We start from the raw sequence: 17,967 nt of genomic DNA on the forward strand, positions 1-17,967 counted from the left end.
GGGTGTTCTGGAAGGCTCCGGGAAAAATAGGGACATGGGTCTTGATTTCGTCCAATTCCGAGAATATTTCGTTACTAGGATTTCGAAACCAAAAACAGCAGAAAACAAAGAATCGGCACTTCGGCATCTTGTTAATATGTTAGTTCCAGAAAATGCACGAATATGACATAAAGTGTGCATAAAACATGTAGGTATCATCAATAATATGGCATGGAACATAAGAAATTATCGATACGTCGGAGACGTATCAATGGACGATCGCCCGCTGTTGCGCCGCCTGCTCTCTCCGCTGCTCCTCCGTCGTCGATCACCCGCTGCTCCTCCGTTGTCGATCACCCGCTGCTCTCTCCACCGCGAACGCCAAGTAGGCCGCTCTATCCGCGGCCACCGCCTCCTGACGCAGCTGCTGCTCCAGCTCCTTCCACCTCCGACGGTGCTTCACCTCCTACCTCCGTAGCCGCAATTGCATCTCCTCCAAGCACCGCCGCTCGTAGACTTCATCCTGATGTTGCTGCTCCTCCCCCCCCCCCCCGCCCCCACCGGCGCGCAAGCTCATCCCATCACTATTTCTGGCACTCGACAGTCCGTTGCCGCTGCACCACCTCCTGGTGTCGCCGCTCCGCCTCCTGCTGCTGTCGCTCGTCCACGACAAATGCATCTATGGTCGCTGCTAGCGCTGCCTCATCCCACGCCTCGTACTCTGTGAGCTGCGGGTCCTCCTCCACGGCATCTATGGTCACCGCGTTGCCTCCTCCCACACATCGTACATTGTGGGTTTATATTTTTGCACGACTGAAGTGAGAGGTGGGGAAGGAGGGGTTAATATAGACCAGCGGCGAGACGGGAAACCTCCCGCGCAGTATCGTGGCAGGACAGTTTCCCGTGGTGCGTCGTGGCGGAGAGTTTCCCGCTAGGCGTCGTGGTGCAAAATCTCCCGCGTGGCGCCCTAGTGTCACTGACAGTGTGGCCCCATCGCAAAACGCGACGTGCCGGCACGCCCGATCCGCACCCTTTGCGAAGGGGTCGGCATGGGGTTGTCGGTGCCTCTATTGGGCTCGAAAATGCGCCGGCGCTTTTTGGGACGCACCGGTGCGACTTCATTTTGGCCGCCGACCTCCAAAAATCCATCGAGGGCGCTATCAGGGCCGCCGGTGGAGATGCTCTTATCACCCTTGTGCCATACATGATTTGAAGATGTGTTGTAGTGTGTCTTTAGAGAGGAGCGGCCTCTCTTCTATAGGCATGGGAGGAGGTAATAGGCAGCGACGAGACATGAAATTCAGATTTTATGTAGGTGCTACATTGGCTCGGCTCAATCCATGAAACAAGAGCGTGGTGGGCGTGCGTGGCAGACAACGGAGGAGAAGCGCGTGTAGAAGTTCTGTTCTCATGCTCATAAACAAGTGAAAGACCCTGCTTTATAGGGAGGTCCAACTCCTTATAACTAGCAATGTGACTATGTGAAACTAAACTTTTGTCACACTATTTGTTATGCATGAATGGACCACATGAGCCTCTAGGATTTGAGAAATGATCCTCCTAGTCGTCTCGATGTATTAATATAGCAACCACATGGTACAACTGTTACAAGATACAACTGCTGGGGCATCAGCACAAGCACGCAAAAGAAAACACAAAAGAAATAAAGGAGAAAGAAGGTCGACAAGGTCGGATGGACGAAAACGAAGATGCCCTATAGCCGCCGCGCCCTCCGAAGAATTCCCACCGCGCTCCTAGCACACAGAAGCCCCGCGTACCAAGCATCACCTCCAAGAAGGGATGCGGCGATGACGACGCTGCTGCCCGGACTAATCCTGGGGTTTCCCCCGGTACGCGCAGGGACAAGGGAGGAAGGTTTCACCCAACGCCCTTCAGGAAGGGAAGACGGCGCCCGCAGGCGTCACCGCGTCGGTGTCGGCCAGACCGACAGATATTTTCCCGACCCCCGCAACCCTTCCCCGGACGCTCCATCGTGCTCTACCAGACACACCGCCCACCAACTTGCGCGACCACGGCCATAGGGACACCACCGCCGTCTAACCGCGACCAACGAACCGAAGCCAGCAGGACCAAGGAGGATCCCAAAACCGAGGAATGGCGAGGGATTGGATACGCGGGAGGGAACCACCTCCACCGCCAGCAGCGGTACCAGTCCGGACATGCCGACGAGGAGCATACCAGGCCCACCTGGCCCGGCCGAGCACATACCCACCTAGCCTGTGCTCGTGAAGCCCCCGTTGGGATGTTGCAGGACATGCGCCGCCACCCCAACCATGCTCCGCTTCGGCCACCTCCCCTGCCCAACGGAAGCGACAGCTCCGCTCGGAACCGGCCCACCGGGACCTAGATGGGGCCCAAAGGGCCCAGATCTTGGCCGGGAGGGCACCACCAGGCGCCGCCAACCGGCGACTCCATCACCAGCTCGCCGCCCGGCGCTGCGCAGCCCAAGGAGCCAAGCCGCCGCCGGAACCACCGTCGAACCAAGGAGCACCGCCGCCGACCGAGGAAGCCCCGCGCTCCCCCTCCAGACGCGCGGGTAGGAGCATCACCGCCGCCGCCGGCACCGCACGGGGCTTTGCCCGGCGGCCTGCGCCGCCAGCGGCGGTAGGAGAGGGCGGAGGAGGGAGTCGGGAGGAGCTGGGTACCGAGGGGCCCTCCTGTCGCCCGCGGGGAGCGACGGCGAGGGCCGGGGCGCCGGGGGAGGAGAGGAGGGGCGGAGACGGGGGGACGGGGGGGGGGGGCCTGGCAGCGGCGCCGGGTGGAACCCTAGGCGCGGGGTTGGTGCGAGGACAGGAGGGGCGGGGGCGGCGACGGGGGAGGGTCTGGCTCACATAATCAAAATAGGCAATATGATTATGACCCATATTAATCAAAATTCCAACATCTACCATCACATAATTAAAAATGGTATGCCAAATACATTAACTTTCTTCTCATTTTTTTCTAAGTTATCAGATTTCTTCAAAACTTAAGTATTCATGAGTTGTCAGCATAGCTAGCTGCATGGGTTAACGACTAGTAGTACTCCCTCCGTCTTATAAAGATTGTTCGAGATTTTTAAAATTTAAATGTAGATGCTATTTAATGTTTAGATATATCTAAATTTTGATAAACCTTGTACAGCCTTCTTGGGGTGGAGGAAGTATTAATTTAGAACAAACCAGCCTAGTCGATCACGAGGTGGCATGATGCCATACATTTTGCGTGATAGACATAGGCACATATCTTCTGATCTTGGACCCCAGAAATTTTCAGTTCTTTTGGCTGCAGGCCTGCAACACCATCATGTGCGCAGCCCTGCAGTTACAGGTTCAACTAGATTTTGTTGTGCGCCTTGGCGCACGACCCCCGATAAACTCGTGTATAAGAGAGAAAATAAAAATAAAAATAGTTTTTCCAGGTTTTAGAAAACATAGTGAACCACACAAAATTACAAAAAGAGTAAGAATAGTTTATATATAATCAGAGAAGCAATATGGAATACATTACATTCTTTGATTCCGTCAAGAGCAACAAAAGCAAGAAATGAACGCCAAATGCATCATCTACGTAGGCTAGGCATTGTCTCGGTCTTTAGAGATTAGGGCTTGCATCACCAAGAGTTAACACCGCTGCAAATGGGGATAAGCAAGCAGAAACCATTTGTTTCATTTTACCAGTTACATAAAGCAGTAGAGATGGAAAACTCGGCCTATGGAAACTGAATACAGTACCTCTTGTAAGTAACCAATGCATCTATACTAATTGATATTCAAATAAATACTCGAATATAATGACCTAATATTGGTTGCAGAAAGCGCTGACACGGATAACTGAACTTAGGTACCTGTTGGGCATGCAAGACCAGCCTAAAGGGCAGCAGATGTTAAACACAGGAAAAAGAGTACAAATGTTGTGTTAGGTTTCAGTAGATCGTGATACACAGAATTAACAGATTACCCGCACCTAGGCAATTGGTCGCTAAAAGCTGATCTTCTATCCATAATTAACAGGCACAACACGATTTACATGGAGGAATCAAATGAACATACATACAGTATACGAATGCACCTAATTAATCACACAGGTATAGTAGGCACAGAATACAACAGAAACCTAAATTCCATAATGTGTTACTGTGCAGATGGTATATGATATAAATCTTGAATCTACGATATATTGAATGGCAAGAGAATAAAGTAGTCAACAAATATTGTGCAACTTCTTTAAAGGAATTACATGGTCTGAGAACACAATATGTTAACCGGTGAAGATAATGATGGATCAAACTGTGTATACATTGAAAATCAAATGCTGCCAAGTTGAGAACTTCATTTAATATAACGTTGCTTGTTTCTCTTCTGAGTGATTTAATCGCACTTTTACGCACACTTGTAGAGACCCTTGTCTGCAATCCATTTTTGTGCACAGACAATAAGCCAAAGCAAGATAGCCCATGCAAAAAAAGGCACTATGCTACATTTCAGCTCTGGTATCCCTTGAGATGAAAAGTATAGCTTACAATGGCGTGAACTTCACAAACTGACTTATACCCCAGATATAAATGAATCAGTTGAAATTTATCAAATTCCAGCCACAAATATTGTATAAAATACTGCATGCATCATTCAAAGTAACTCATATTTGAAGCAGAGATATATAACAAAGAGACAAAATCTAACCTTTACAAAAATCTAACAGAAAACACAAGCTGCATGTCCCTTGAATTTCTCAATCATCACAAGCAAATGCTGAAAGAAGAGAGCATGGTAACCAATGACTCAAATCATGGTGTCAGGTTCCGAACAAAAAATTCCATGCAATCATTGTAAGATTTATACCTCCTTTGAGAGGAAACCACCCACAACAGATAGTCCAAATACAACACTGGGCTTCATCTCTTTAACCTGTTCAGCGCACATGGTACAATATAAACAGTTCAGCATCAGCAGTGCTAGAAGTTGAACTACAAACTACTATCTCTGTTCGCATTTAATTGACATGAGGTACATACATACATAAGCTATTTTGTATGCACCACTGCGTCAATTTAATCTGAACGAAGGGAGTATAAGAGATCGACAGTAAATGATAAATAAGTGTGTTGGCCAGAGTCAATTACCAAAATGTTAGCGATCCAGACCATAGTGTAATTTTTTAAACTTGAAACCTCACTTCTATCATTTGGTAAAGGCCACAGTCCAGAGCAATGGACTTTTGGAATAAGATGGAGATATCCAATACAACTACATAAATAATAAATAAGATTTTAATAATCATGCACACATGGCCTTTACACATGGATGTGGTCTTTACATAGCTGAATTGCATACGCATAATCTACACTGTAACATGTGTGAATTCAATTCTGCAGAAACAACATTGATGATACCACAAGTATGCCATCTACCAAACATATAACTCTCCAAGGAAAGGAAATTCAGAAAAACCTAACACTCACCATTTTAATATAAATGCTTTATCACTTTAAACTTTTCCATTAGTGTTTCCTTTATGGGCCAGCCACAATCGTATAGACCCTAAGCAGTAGGGAGATAATGGGGTAGCACCCTTCCATTTGAGCCCCTTCACAGCTTTGGTAGTTGCAACATATGCAACCTCTGCATCTCTCTTCTCCCAGAATACACCAGAGGGATTTAAGCCAAAGAAATGTTCCCTTTCCAGGACCGAGGTTGTACGCTACACATCCTGCAATGCAGTCATTCGTTAGTCAATATTACAACATCATTCTTCAGTTAAGCCAGATTATTCGTGTATTGTTCTGTTATGGTCGGTACACACCTATTATGTCTGAATCTTCATAGAGCTTCCTCCAGGGCTACAATGTGATCATCAGCTAGATCAGAAACCTATCATATTTTTGAATACCAATAGTAGTTAGAAGCAGGAAACAAAAATCACGCAGAGCATGATTGATCGGTTGGATGGTTACGGGACAACAAGACAGACAATGCAGTACTCACCTCAGCCGAGATCCAAGTTTCATGGACCAACAAATCATTTATTTAGAAACACTGTTGCATGGCAGTGCCTTGTGAGGATCCACGACAATGCAAGTTGGACAAGCTTTAGCGAGGAATGGATTAATAGTCGGAACGAACCAAGCAAACTGATCTACAAAAACACATGTATTGATCAAGTCACCACGATGGATCCCCAAACCGAGAATATAAAGGCAAAATAACAAATGAACCAAAGAAAATACCTCTAGAATCAGCAGTGTTCCCTCTCACTCCTTTTCACAAATATATAACGAACAAACTGAAGTTAACTGACGAATTGCTACCTGAAAAAATCGTCAAGTTGGAAATAAGCTAACCAAGTGAGATAAATAACTACCTAATCCAGAACACCTTCTTTGAATAGATTATCTGTTGCCCTCCATTAATCAGTTTGGTTATAAATATACAACATTTGTACGCAATCGTACTTATCTGGGCATGTAAGTTTATTTATAAATTATCTGTTGCCCTCCATTAATCAGTTTGTTACCAGCCATTGAACACCCAGGTCATATCGGGTTAGAACATAAGCACATCTGAATATGTCTCTTTACGTGTATGCAATTGAGAGATAGGTTAGGTCTAGCAGGTGCTCTTTCTGATATACAAAAAGAAAGATCTATTTATGTAGCAGAACAACGCATCTGGAATAGAATCCAATACATAGAATGGCATAGCACTATATATGTGGATTTTTTTTACCGAAAACGGAAAGCGGCAATTTGCTTCTTGGCGTACTAACCATGCATCCTATTGCTTCAGTTTGGTAAAAATCCATATTTATACTGCCCTCTCACACGTGTACAATCCTAATTAAGGAGGGCATGGCTGATATCCTGGTAATGAACAAACAGAGCTCCACAATTAGTAATTCACAAACGGGACCATAGCTAGCTGCCGTAACTTCCCAGTTGTATAATTGTTGAATGTAGCAAGCTAGCTACGTAGAAAGAAAGAGTAATTAGTACTGCTACCGAGATACCAGATGCTGAACTTGATATGTAGCAATCATGTATAATATTGTACTTTCTACAAAAAATTAGTGAACTGACACGAACCAAAATTTAACCAAGCTTATCTTGAGAAGACATGCTTGATGCATCGCAGAGAGACTAAACATATCCATGCAAAGCTATTTAAGCCAAAGAATCACTTATACGTCAAGAAACGTATCCATACTCGCCATGGTCAATCCAAAAGATCGAGCTGAATACAAGTTGGTGTCCTTAGGTAGACAGATTGCCGTCACAATATATTTCTTTACACTGCTACAAGAAAAGGCATGGAGTAAATATGATGCTAGGTAACAAACACACAACAATAGGCTAATCAAGATAAATATGTCGTGACTCCAGTATGTAAAACTAAAAGAATTTTTTTTGTCAACTGGTTGTAGCACCAAGTTCCTTTGAATGAAAATTAGGTTCACCATACCATGCTTGTAAAATAGAAACCACAAGCTAGCTAGCGGGAGCAGCAAAGAGAAACGGCAAGGAAAGCTTACCACCCTGACAGATGCTGTCAAAAAATATTTGCATAATCCATACTGTGGAATTCATATTGTTGCGCTGCACAAAATGTAAAGCAATAGCGAGATAATATGAATACACTAAGCAGTTACATTATAGGAAAATGTCAAATTAATACCCTAAGGGAAGGTATGTATGATAATCAAGTAAAGAGAAATCATTCTGCTATACAGAATCCCAAACTCGATATATAGATGGCAGTAGCAGGCGAGTAAAACCAAATTACTAATAGTGCAACTTCTAGATACCTTGGTTAACTAATAAGTAGAAAGAGAAAACTGGCCACATGGGCACGAAACTGTCAAATGACATATCCATAAAGAAGCTATATAATAAAGAAAAAATTGCACAATAATGTTCTAGCAGAGCTGAAATGTACAGCAGCGTCAAAATTATTCAGATGGATGATCCTTATCTTATATTCTTCAAAACATGAACAAAAAAACATGCACCCATGAGTTGTGACTAACTCTGAACTTCAGTAATGAAAGAAGAAATGTGGATAAGAGGCAGAGGGCGAGAAACTGCAGAAGTAGCACCAGCATGTTCACCATATGTTTCCTGCATAAACCGATTCATATGGCAGAGAGTAACGCCCTGGTGAGGCACAGCTGAGAACATCCTATAGAATATGAAGGAATCTACGGGGCTGAAGACAGTAGGAAGAGGCCTTGATACCTTGTTACTGGTCAAACGCTCCGCAGTTGCTAGCCCCACCAAGAGTGGAACAACGGAGGACAAAATCTACTCATCATAGCTGTTAATCTCCAGGGGGGCTATGCATCACAAGTTCACAACATGACAGCCACGACGGTGCCTAGCAGCTTCTCCTCTTTGCCAGCCATCTGCATGGCATGGGCGTGGGCGGTGTGCTCCATCCAATGCTGAAAAATAATACAAGCATCTTATTAGATACAATATAATTAGTGTCCATAGTTCAACTCTATTGACTTCAATAGTCCAGGGATATACAAAGTAGCATATTCGATATTCCCTGACACTATTTTTAGCCAAAATTTACAGAGTAGAGAGTAGAGGCTATTAATAGGAAAATATGGTTCAGATGTCGGTACGGTACCAACAGAGGTGGCCGTTATCTCAAGATCAACTTGCACTTCATTCTTTTTCTTATCCTTTTCTCTTCTACGAGAAGAGATGTGTAGCAGTGCATTAACAACAAAATTTAAATTAGAATCAACATAACTTTGTTACCTCTAAATATGAAATACTACATATCAGCATATCAAAAGAGGAAAAGTTGAGAAACATGACCAAATCAACATCCACAACTAAGAAGCCCACAGCGTGTTCATCAACCTTTGGCATGAGAAATGGGAGTTCAGGATGGATGTTTGGTGAGAGGTTATACATGGGAAATAGACTTTCAGTCTCAATCCCTAGTTTGGTGTGCGGTGGGATTTATCCTAGGAATGGGCATGGGAATAAAAAAAAATCTACTTGAAACTAATTAAACCCGATAGGATGCCATGGTCCAGTTCAGCTAGCATCTTAAATATTCACATCATCTTGAGTGTTCTGAACTAACGCCTACTGCTCCTCCATACATTTGCTCAATGTATGAAAGAAGTCCCTTGTTGGAACGAAGATGCGGTCCTGACTGTGAAACAAGGAGACACACAACAACAATCCAGCTAGCGGCAAACAAAAATTACACTGTATAAGCCCGTAAAAAAATCTATATCGTAAGACAGTCAATTTCCCTGCCGTATCCATTGATACAAGAGATGGATTCCAGTGATTATTCACTATGTTTGTCAAAAAAAGAAAAATAGATTGTAAACAACAGAGAAACAGAGAGAGATGTACACAACTCGTAGATGGAGGGAACAAATCAAACCATGGCTATCGCTGCTGATATATAGATCTGTGGCCTTTTGGTGATTCTTGCTATGATCTGCAAAAGAGAAGATAAAATAATGAAACATCAATCTGTCAACGAAAGAGAAAACCGAAATTTCGAAGGGGAATAGATCCGGTGAAATCATGATGGGGGATAGATCCGGTGAACTCATGATGGGAGAAAACCGAAATTTCGAAGGGGAAAGTGTGAGCGTCATTCGCCCCGGCAACTTTCGCCACTTCGCGTCGTTCCCCACCGCGGGACACGAGGGAAGAGAGAGGACATGGAGAGGGAGAGGATATACCGGGTAGGGTTCTTCGTTCCCCACAGCCAACTGCCCACTCGCCGTCGCTTCTTCCGGTAGGGTTTGGTAGCCGACGCCAGGAAGAATGGCTGAACTGCTCGAGTGCGCCGCCTCTGCCTCGTCTCTGTCGTCTGCTTAGGGAGAGAGAGGAGGTGAGACAAGAGAGACAGAGAAGAGCCAAAGGAGGGAGAGGCCGTGCCGCCGTCCGCTACCTCCTCTGCTCCTCTGCTCCTCCCCGGACGCGCTTGCCCGCCTAGCAGTCGCGCTTGCCAGGCCAGCTCTCCGCAAGAGGCCGCGCGCAGCCGCTGCTGCGGCGCGATGGGTGGAGAAGGGGAGAGGCGGCGCGGCGTGGCGGCGGGCGCTTTCGCGGCAGGTGCGCGAGGGAGAGAAGGAGGACGAGGGTTGCGTGCTCTCTCCCCGACGCCGGGCCGGGCGGGCTTCCCCTGACCCGTGGATAAAATGCGGGTCTGCGGGAGGGCCTCGCTGCCCTGGACGAAATCGACGGCGGAGATCGCGCCACGTCAGCTCGATCTGACGGCCGAAAATCCAAAGCGCTGTGAGACCCCCTATGGAGGGCATCATATACACCTTTAGATGCCCGGCTGCCCGCCGCCGCCTGGCCGCCGGATCGACACTCGCTGCACAGTTGACAGGATAGCGAGATAAGATGATGGCCACAGCTGCTACCTACGCGCATACAGGCTCCTGCCGTACGGTCCATGCCGATCTGCTTTATCATCTCCAAGAACGTTATGAATCTGAATGCATGTATACCATGTGTTCGATGATGTGAGAATCGGGCGGCTTGGTCCGATACGGCCACCACCCACCAGCATGTTCGACGGGACAGCATCAGTGAATCGATCTCGCGGTATCTTTGGCATGAATGCTTTTCCTCCTTCAGGAACGATCGAGGTCGTCGACGGCCCTGTGCATTAGCAGTACTTCATGAAGAATCGGTCCCATGAGTCGATGCCTGCGTGCCATCGCAAATTCTTGTGCGTCTGAAGCGTGAACCACGTTTAGGGTTGTGACTGAGTATACATTGTTAATTTACTCCAACTGGCAGATATCACCACCATTTGAACAATTGAACTTATCAGCGTCACACGCAGGATAAGCTCAAAAGGTCGAATGACTCCATAAAATGTGTTAGTATCTTAGGCAATTTCCGTGTGAGTCATACTAGCAAACTTTAGCATATATATCAGACTAAGTAAATCTAGCAGATATGAAAAAGGAATAAGAACTAGCACATGGACAAGAAGCAGATACGCCGCGACAGGGAAGGTTAACACCACGGCTTCTATGTTGTTGTCGTCATCCATGGTGTTGTCGATGTCGTCGGATCGGTGGAGGAAGAAAAAGGCACGGTGACGATGAAGAACATGAACAGAGGCGAGAATCATGCCAACACGTTCCCCCAAAATATTATCATCTGTCTCACGGTACATGATCTCAACGCATGGGGCTTCAGACGCTTTCTTGCCTGGATGGCCGTGCACGCAGTTACCAGGATAAGAAACACTAGAGAGTAGCACATAAAAAAAAACTGGTTCGCGACACAGAGAGAGAGAGGCAAATAGGAGTGAAGAATTCCATATCTATTTTGTCTCCGGTCCATGTGTATAGGGGGGAGTACAGGCACCGACCGAACCGCCACATGGTGGAAAGGCAAGGATTTAGTCTTTGATGTGTTTCTAACTCGATCGCGAAACACGAAATGATGCTTGCGTACGATACGAGCGACAACGAAAGAGTGCACGTGAAACTCCTTCTTTTCTCACTCACTTATAGTAACTCTTAACAGATCCCTAAACACTCAAATCCTTACAATAACTTTTTTTATGGTTTCAGCGTCGAAAATCTCCCCTCACAGATCATGTATATTTACGAAATCCTTATTTATTTTAAGGTGCACAATAGTTCCACCTAGCCGCTCGAAACCATTGGCGTGCGAAGTTTCAGCCCTTTTGCACCCACCCTCCGCCGAGTCCCGCATGCGATTTCACTGCCCCCTTCGACCTCACACTGCCTAAAGGTCATTCGCCGCCTGATGCGCCTATTACACGCCATTTGAAACATGTCGGTCGTAGATTGCTTCCACGTGGAATTGATCGAGGTCGTGGCCGACATGGATGTCATGTAGAGTTTCGATTCAGCCGCCGTGGAGCTGTAGGCGCCAGATTCGGCTTCATCGGAGCTAAAGAGGCGTGCCTGAAGGACATTGTGAGATTTTTCGGTGTATTGCAAGTTAGGTTTAATATTGTTCGAGGTCCTGCTCTTTTCTGGGACAAGAAAAACCTCAACAACAACATGACTTCATGTGTGATTCTCCAAAACAGCATCAACGCGGATGGGACGGACTTGGACTCGGATTTTTTCAATGACACTGTTGGTAGCTTGTCAAACCAACAAGAAATCTGGATCCGATTCAAGCATTTATTCAGACCTACCGGCAGATTAAAGACAATGCCACGTGTACCTAGCTTCGTGATGATCTCATTAGGCACCATTAGCAGTTGCATGGGTAGTGGTTCCATTTTTTATTCATTTGATTTCATATTTTGATATGTGATTTCAACGTTTATTTTCTTCCCGAGACATTCGATATTGCATTAATTATTTGGTATTGAACTACTGATTTAATTTGGATTATAGTTGTATTGTCTGATATTTAAGACATTTATAACTTAGTTTATGTTGTTGTCACATTTAATTACACTTAGTTATCCAAAATCATACACATGTGCTAAAATGGTGAAAATGTTGAAAACATAGATTTATGGTTGTGTGGGGTCTCCATCGAACAGATCCCGTAAATGAAACCGTCAAACCAAAGATTAGGTGGGATCTCGCGTGATGGTGTAAACCGTTTTTTAACACCCAACATACACGTTTTACATGCCCGATTTTATATGATCTGTTATAGTTTTTCTTAGTAGAGCTAGAAGAGTTACCCTTATAAGCTACTCCAACTCTATTCCAACTAGCAATGTAGGGTTAAATCTTGTTTCCATAGCTTCAAGCTACCGTAATAGATGAACTTTTGAGATTTTAAAATTTGTAGGCTATAAGCGCATATAAGCTAAAGAAATCTTTGGACCCATAAAAAAGAGAAAAGTCCAAAATAAACCATGAACTCGTAGCACGAAGGTAAATCGAACACCTAACTCACAATACTCGTAATCGACAATTTCAAATATGTGATATCGGTCTAATTTAAACCCTAACACATCTTATGCAGGAAAACGCTAACATGGCTGAGATTTCTATCAGTAGTGGGGCCAGGGTACCGTTGCACTTACCGCATCGGGGGATGGAGTCGTTACGCACGCGTGATTGAAAAGAAGTAGGGAAAAAAATAATGTTTCATAATCTCCCCCCTCCCCCGAGGAGATTTGGCAGCGGAGCAGCGGGCCGGAGTATGTCCTGATCTTCTAGTGCATCTTCCGCGCTAACTTCCGAGATGTTACAGGAAGGATGGGGAGGAAGAGAGGTCACCGGTGCCCTACATGGAGAACATGATGGCGTACGAGCCGGCGAAGTTTTGCTAGTGCAATCCAGTGAGGAATGCACCTAGGTGGATATCATGGAGTAGCCGAACCCAGGCAGGGAGTACTACGCCTGCGTATGTGCTATGGTAAGCTTGAAATCTTCTGAATTTTGGCATGCTTACTTCTCCTTGCCCTCTATATTTCACTTGTGTTGGTTTAGAATGTGGTTGGTTTTGGTTGTGTGGAATGGAATGATCCTCCATTGGCCATTGCCAAAGTTTTGGATCGGATTTCTTGGCGATTTCCGCGATGAATTGTGGAGGCTGCGAGGTGAAGAACAAGCGGGAAGAATATTTTGATGGGATTCGTAGCATAGAAAACAAAAAAATTCCTACCGCAAGAACGAATAACAAGTCAAGATCCAATCTAAAAGATGGTAGCAACGAGAAGATCATGAGACTAACCCTCGAAGATTTCCAAATCCTACGAGATTAGATCTCGTTGTTGCTGTACTCAATCACTTGCCGCTTTCGAAAGCGCGTAGAAGATCTTGACGGTGCCACAGTCGAGCAGCACCTCGTACTCGGTCACACGTTCGGTGTTGATGACGACGTCCTTCTCACCGTTTGACAAGGGATTAACTTATCAATGCCTATGGGTTGTAGACAAGGGTTTAGTTGGAAGTAGAGGGCAAGTAGATCTCGAAGGTTTCAGCCGAAAAGTACTCAACGAATATGAAACTAGGGTTTGATAAACAATGATTCGATGCTTTCTTTGTCCCTCGACTCCCCCTTATATAGGAGGCGGAGCCGAGGGATTCGTATTGTACAAGTTACAGAGTCCGGGAAGGTTTCTAACTCTTCCCGCAAGATTACAAATAATGCTTCCTATTACAACTCTAGCTTTCCTTAACAATATCTTGGGCTTCCGAGTCTTCTTATTCTTCGGGTAGTGGGCCTTCAGTAAACCCCGGGTACTATCTTCGGCAGGCCCATTGGGGATGCCTATGTCAGTAGCCCCCGAGATTTTGCTTGAATCGTAGAGTCAGGGAAAATCTCCACTGTTTATTTTTACTCGACAATTTAAAACTTTTCTATATTCCTTCACATAAATTTCTATATTGTGCAGGGATAATGGTAGTTGGGGCTAGTTCATCTGACGGATCAGGTACTAGTTAACTGCTCTAGTGGCAATCCGCAAAAACCTACTTCAAAATCACGTCCCTGGACATGATCTCGGGATACTGGTGTAAACTTCGGCAGGTGTCGCTTAAGGTCTTACCATTCTGTCGAGTCCCAGTCATATTTATCGGGTACCTAACCCGTCCGTTAGGATTTTTCTTCGTATCTGTTGATACGGATAAAAGTAGAAAACCGACGTCAGAGACGGCGCCGCGCCTCACAGAACAGATCTGGGGTCTTACCTTCGCAAAGTTTTGCGGCATTCAGAAATTGATCGCAACTTTGGCGTTCTAAGAATATATTGTCGAGTGCTTATTCGGCTGTTGGAATGGCACATTTTATTGAGTCAAAGATGACTTATATTGCTCTCCCGATGGGAGTATATGCAGAGTTATTTATAACTCGAAATATACTCTTTTGCTCTTCTATCTTTCTTCTTTTCATTCTTTCTTTCTTTTTTATAATTTCATCGGGCACGCGAACAGCGTTCCCGATGGGAGTAGCCCCCGAGGCTACAGCCAAGGACTTGTGCTTGGTTGTAGGCTCCACGCCTTATGCCACTATATTTTCTTTCTCTCCCGAAGTTTTATAATTTCTCGGGTGCGCGAACAGCGCTCCCGATGGGAGTAGCCCCCGAGGCTATGAACAAATATTTGTATTTGATCATAGGCTCGCGCCATTTCTATTTTGTCTTTCTTGATCTTTTCATTTTTTCAAAGTAGCCCCCGAGCATTTGATCAAAAACTTGTATTTGATCAAAGGTTCTCCAATATTTTTGCATGTCGCCTTTTTATGTAGCTGTTGAGTCGAATTTTTCTGTCTGCCAAGGTGACATTATTGCTGACGATAGCCATGATTACGAGTCCGAAAATCGCGAGAAGTTTTCTCCCACTGCCTTGCGGGCCCAAATTATCCATTATCTTGACACGTCGTGTAGGTGGGGGACACACGTCCTCCGCTTTTCCTGGCGCACGTACCGTAACTTCTCCAGTGTTAAAATACTTTTTTACCCTTGTTTCCACGTGGCTATCATCTGCTACACACTTTTTCCATCCAACGGTCCGCCGCTTCGCCGCACCTCTATATAAGATCTCCTTCTTCTTCCTCGAGCACTTCCGCTCGCGCCGTTCTCCTGCTCTTCTCTGCAAAACCTCCTCCTGCGCCCCACAACTTCCTAAGCTCATCTTCTCCAAGCTGCATTCCTGCGCCATTGTTGATGCCACCGCGTCGGTTGATCAAGCACAGCACGCCTGAATCGTCAATGGCTGCCGCAGATCTGGGAAGCGCGGAGTGGGAAAGGTCCAAAATTTCCACCCAGGACATCAATCTCTTGAAGAAGCTGGGGATTAGCAAGAAGCCCAAGGCGCTGTGCTTCCCTAGTGAAGAAAGCTACCCAACCCCTCCAATGGGGTATCGGGTAAGTTTCGTCGACCATCTCATCTGCGGTCTTTCCGCCCCCATTCATCCTTTCCTCCGTGGATTGCTTTTTGTTTATGGTCTTCAACTTCACCACCTCACGCCCAACTCTATCCTCCATATCTCCATTTTCATCACCCTCTGTGAAGCCTTCCTTGGCGTCCAGCCTAACTGGGCGCTATGGAAGCGCATTTTCTTTTGTCGCCGCAATGGCTCTCCCAATGTCGCCTATAATATAGGCGGCGTTGTTATTTCTGTTCGCCCCACAGTCGGTTACTTCGACGTCAAACTCCCTGACTCAGTTCAAGGGTGGCGCAAGAAGTGGTTGTACATTCAGGAGGAGAACCATGGATGTGCTGAAGACAACATCCCTCCTTTCGATGGTGCCGAGAAAATCCTTCGCCGCCGCTCTCGGGATGCGAGAGGCTACCGAGGAAGAAAAACTTCGACAGAGGCCTTGATGACTCGCATCCATGAGTTGCAAAATACTCGCGGCAAAGAGTTGTCAGGTATCCAAATCACAGCGTATTTTCTTAGAACCAGAGTGCAGCCTCTTCAAGCTTGCAAATACCCTCTCTGGAAGTATGCTGGCGACGAGGACGCAGATCGGTTGTCAGCGGATTTGGAGGTCAAGGACTTGGAAAAGCTTGTCCGAAAAATCTCCTCTCTCAGCAAAAAAGATTCTGTCCCTTCTTCATGTCGTGTAAAACCGTACAGCGCCACCAATGCGCTTCCCAAGGTAAACTTTGTCGATTAATTTGTTATTGCCTTGCTATCTTTTTGTAACTCCTTTTTTGACATCTTCCCCTGTTTTTGTATAGAACCATCCAAATCTTGTCTCTCTTCCTCCCCTTCCTGAAGGTGGAGAAGTCGAGGAAAGGGCCGTTGTCACCGACGACAACCAAGATGCCCCCTCTTTTGTGAATGAACCCGCAGATTCTCAAAAATCTGCGAGGTCTTCTGAAGGCACTGCATCGGCACAATCTCCTCCTCCTCGCTTGTTTCTCCAAAGAACAAAAGGAAAAGGAATGATGTCGAAGATTCCGGCACCTCCAAAGCCGAAGAAGCTGTTCCTTCACGTCAGAAGGCAGCTTATGATCCATACCTTGAGGCCCTCATCAGTTCGTAAGTCACTTTTTTTTATTTTTGTACTCGAAGATTTTTGTCTATCTTGCTTTTTATGCTGCCAACATTTAATCGCAGTGATGATGAGGGAGAAGTACCAGCTTTTGATGTGGCTGCTCGAACGAGTACGTCACATACTCTAGTTGTTTCGGAGACGCCAGTTGAAGGAGAGGAATCCTCGCCTCCTCAACAAAACGTCGGCGCTCCTACTCCTCCTTCAAGCCCCCTTGTCCCCTCACCGAAAAGGACGAGGATTGAAACAATCCCGGAGCCTACCCTCCAATTGAGTAGCTCCTCTAACCCTCTCTTGGATGATGTAAGTTCTTAATTTTCTTGTCACTGTCTATATTTCCTCTGTTTGCTTCTTTATGCCATCATATTTTTCCCATACCGACATTTTCTTTCTTTATCCTTCTTTGACAGCCTATGATCAAAGAGCTTATTCGCATCGGTGCCCAATTCATTGGGTACCATGAGTATGCCAGCAAGACTGAAGGTAATAATTTTTTGCTGGCTCTTGTTTATAACTTCTTGCTCCTGTTTTGTTGCAATTTTGACGATTCCTGACTATTTTGGCAGAAAAACTTGCGGAAGCCAACAAGCTTGTCGACACGCTTGCTCAGAAATTAGAGCAAAGTGAAGCGGCTCGCAAGAAGGCTGAACTTGATGCTAGCAAGGCTAGAACGGAGGCTGATAAGGCCAAGGCAGAAACTGCTGGTGTCAAAGATCTGCAAAAAAGACTTGGTGATGCCGAAACTGCTTTGAACGAGCATAAAGCCGCGCAGGCAACTCGTGAAAAGGCGATCATCAAGCGCTTGAACACGCAGAATCGGCGCTTTGTCGGTAATTTTGTCAATCCATTCTATTTTACTTTTTTTTATTTACTGTGAAAAGGCGACCAACATATATTTTCTGCGACAGGGAGAACAAACCAAGAATTTGAGCTTGAAGATCCCGACAACGATCCTCTTCTTGACGCGCTCTCTGTCCTTGAGTTTCATGGAACCGAAGCTCGTGAAGGCATTGAGCAGGCTGACGCAGGATTGTTACGG

The 17,967-nt window shown here is 45.8% G+C and overlaps 1 long non-coding RNA gene across 29 annotated transcripts; it reads right to left on the minus strand.

The window, feature by feature from the left end:
- Positions 1–3,430: 3,430 nt before the first annotated feature.
- LOC124676974 lies at positions 3,431–10,013 on the minus strand. 29 transcript variants are annotated; one of them, XR_006993891.1, is made up of 14 exons: positions 9,909–10,013; positions 9,697–9,827; positions 9,390–9,446; positions 8,210–8,415; positions 8,002–8,092; positions 7,507–7,570; positions 6,745–7,267; positions 6,206–6,286; positions 5,964–6,114; positions 5,782–5,849; positions 5,441–5,688; positions 5,102–5,225; positions 4,821–4,886; positions 3,431–4,730 (listed from the first exon to the last, which is right to left on the minus strand). It is a non-coding gene; the product is annotated as an uncharacterized LOC124676974 (long non-coding RNA). The 29 variants fall into 29 exon arrangements; XR_006993894.1 differs by having other exon boundaries at positions 6,745–7,270; XR_006993888.1 differs by having other exon boundaries at positions 6,745–6,838; positions 7,182–7,267; positions 7,507–8,092.
- Between the last annotated feature and the right edge of the window lie 7,954 nt (positions 10,014–17,967).

The sequence above is a fragment of the Lolium rigidum genome, chromosome 7 (assembly GCF_022539505.1).
Source record: "Lolium rigidum isolate FL_2022 chromosome 7, APGP_CSIRO_Lrig_0.1, whole genome shotgun sequence".
Taxonomy (NCBI): domain Eukaryota; kingdom Viridiplantae; phylum Streptophyta; class Magnoliopsida; order Poales; family Poaceae; genus Lolium; species Lolium rigidum.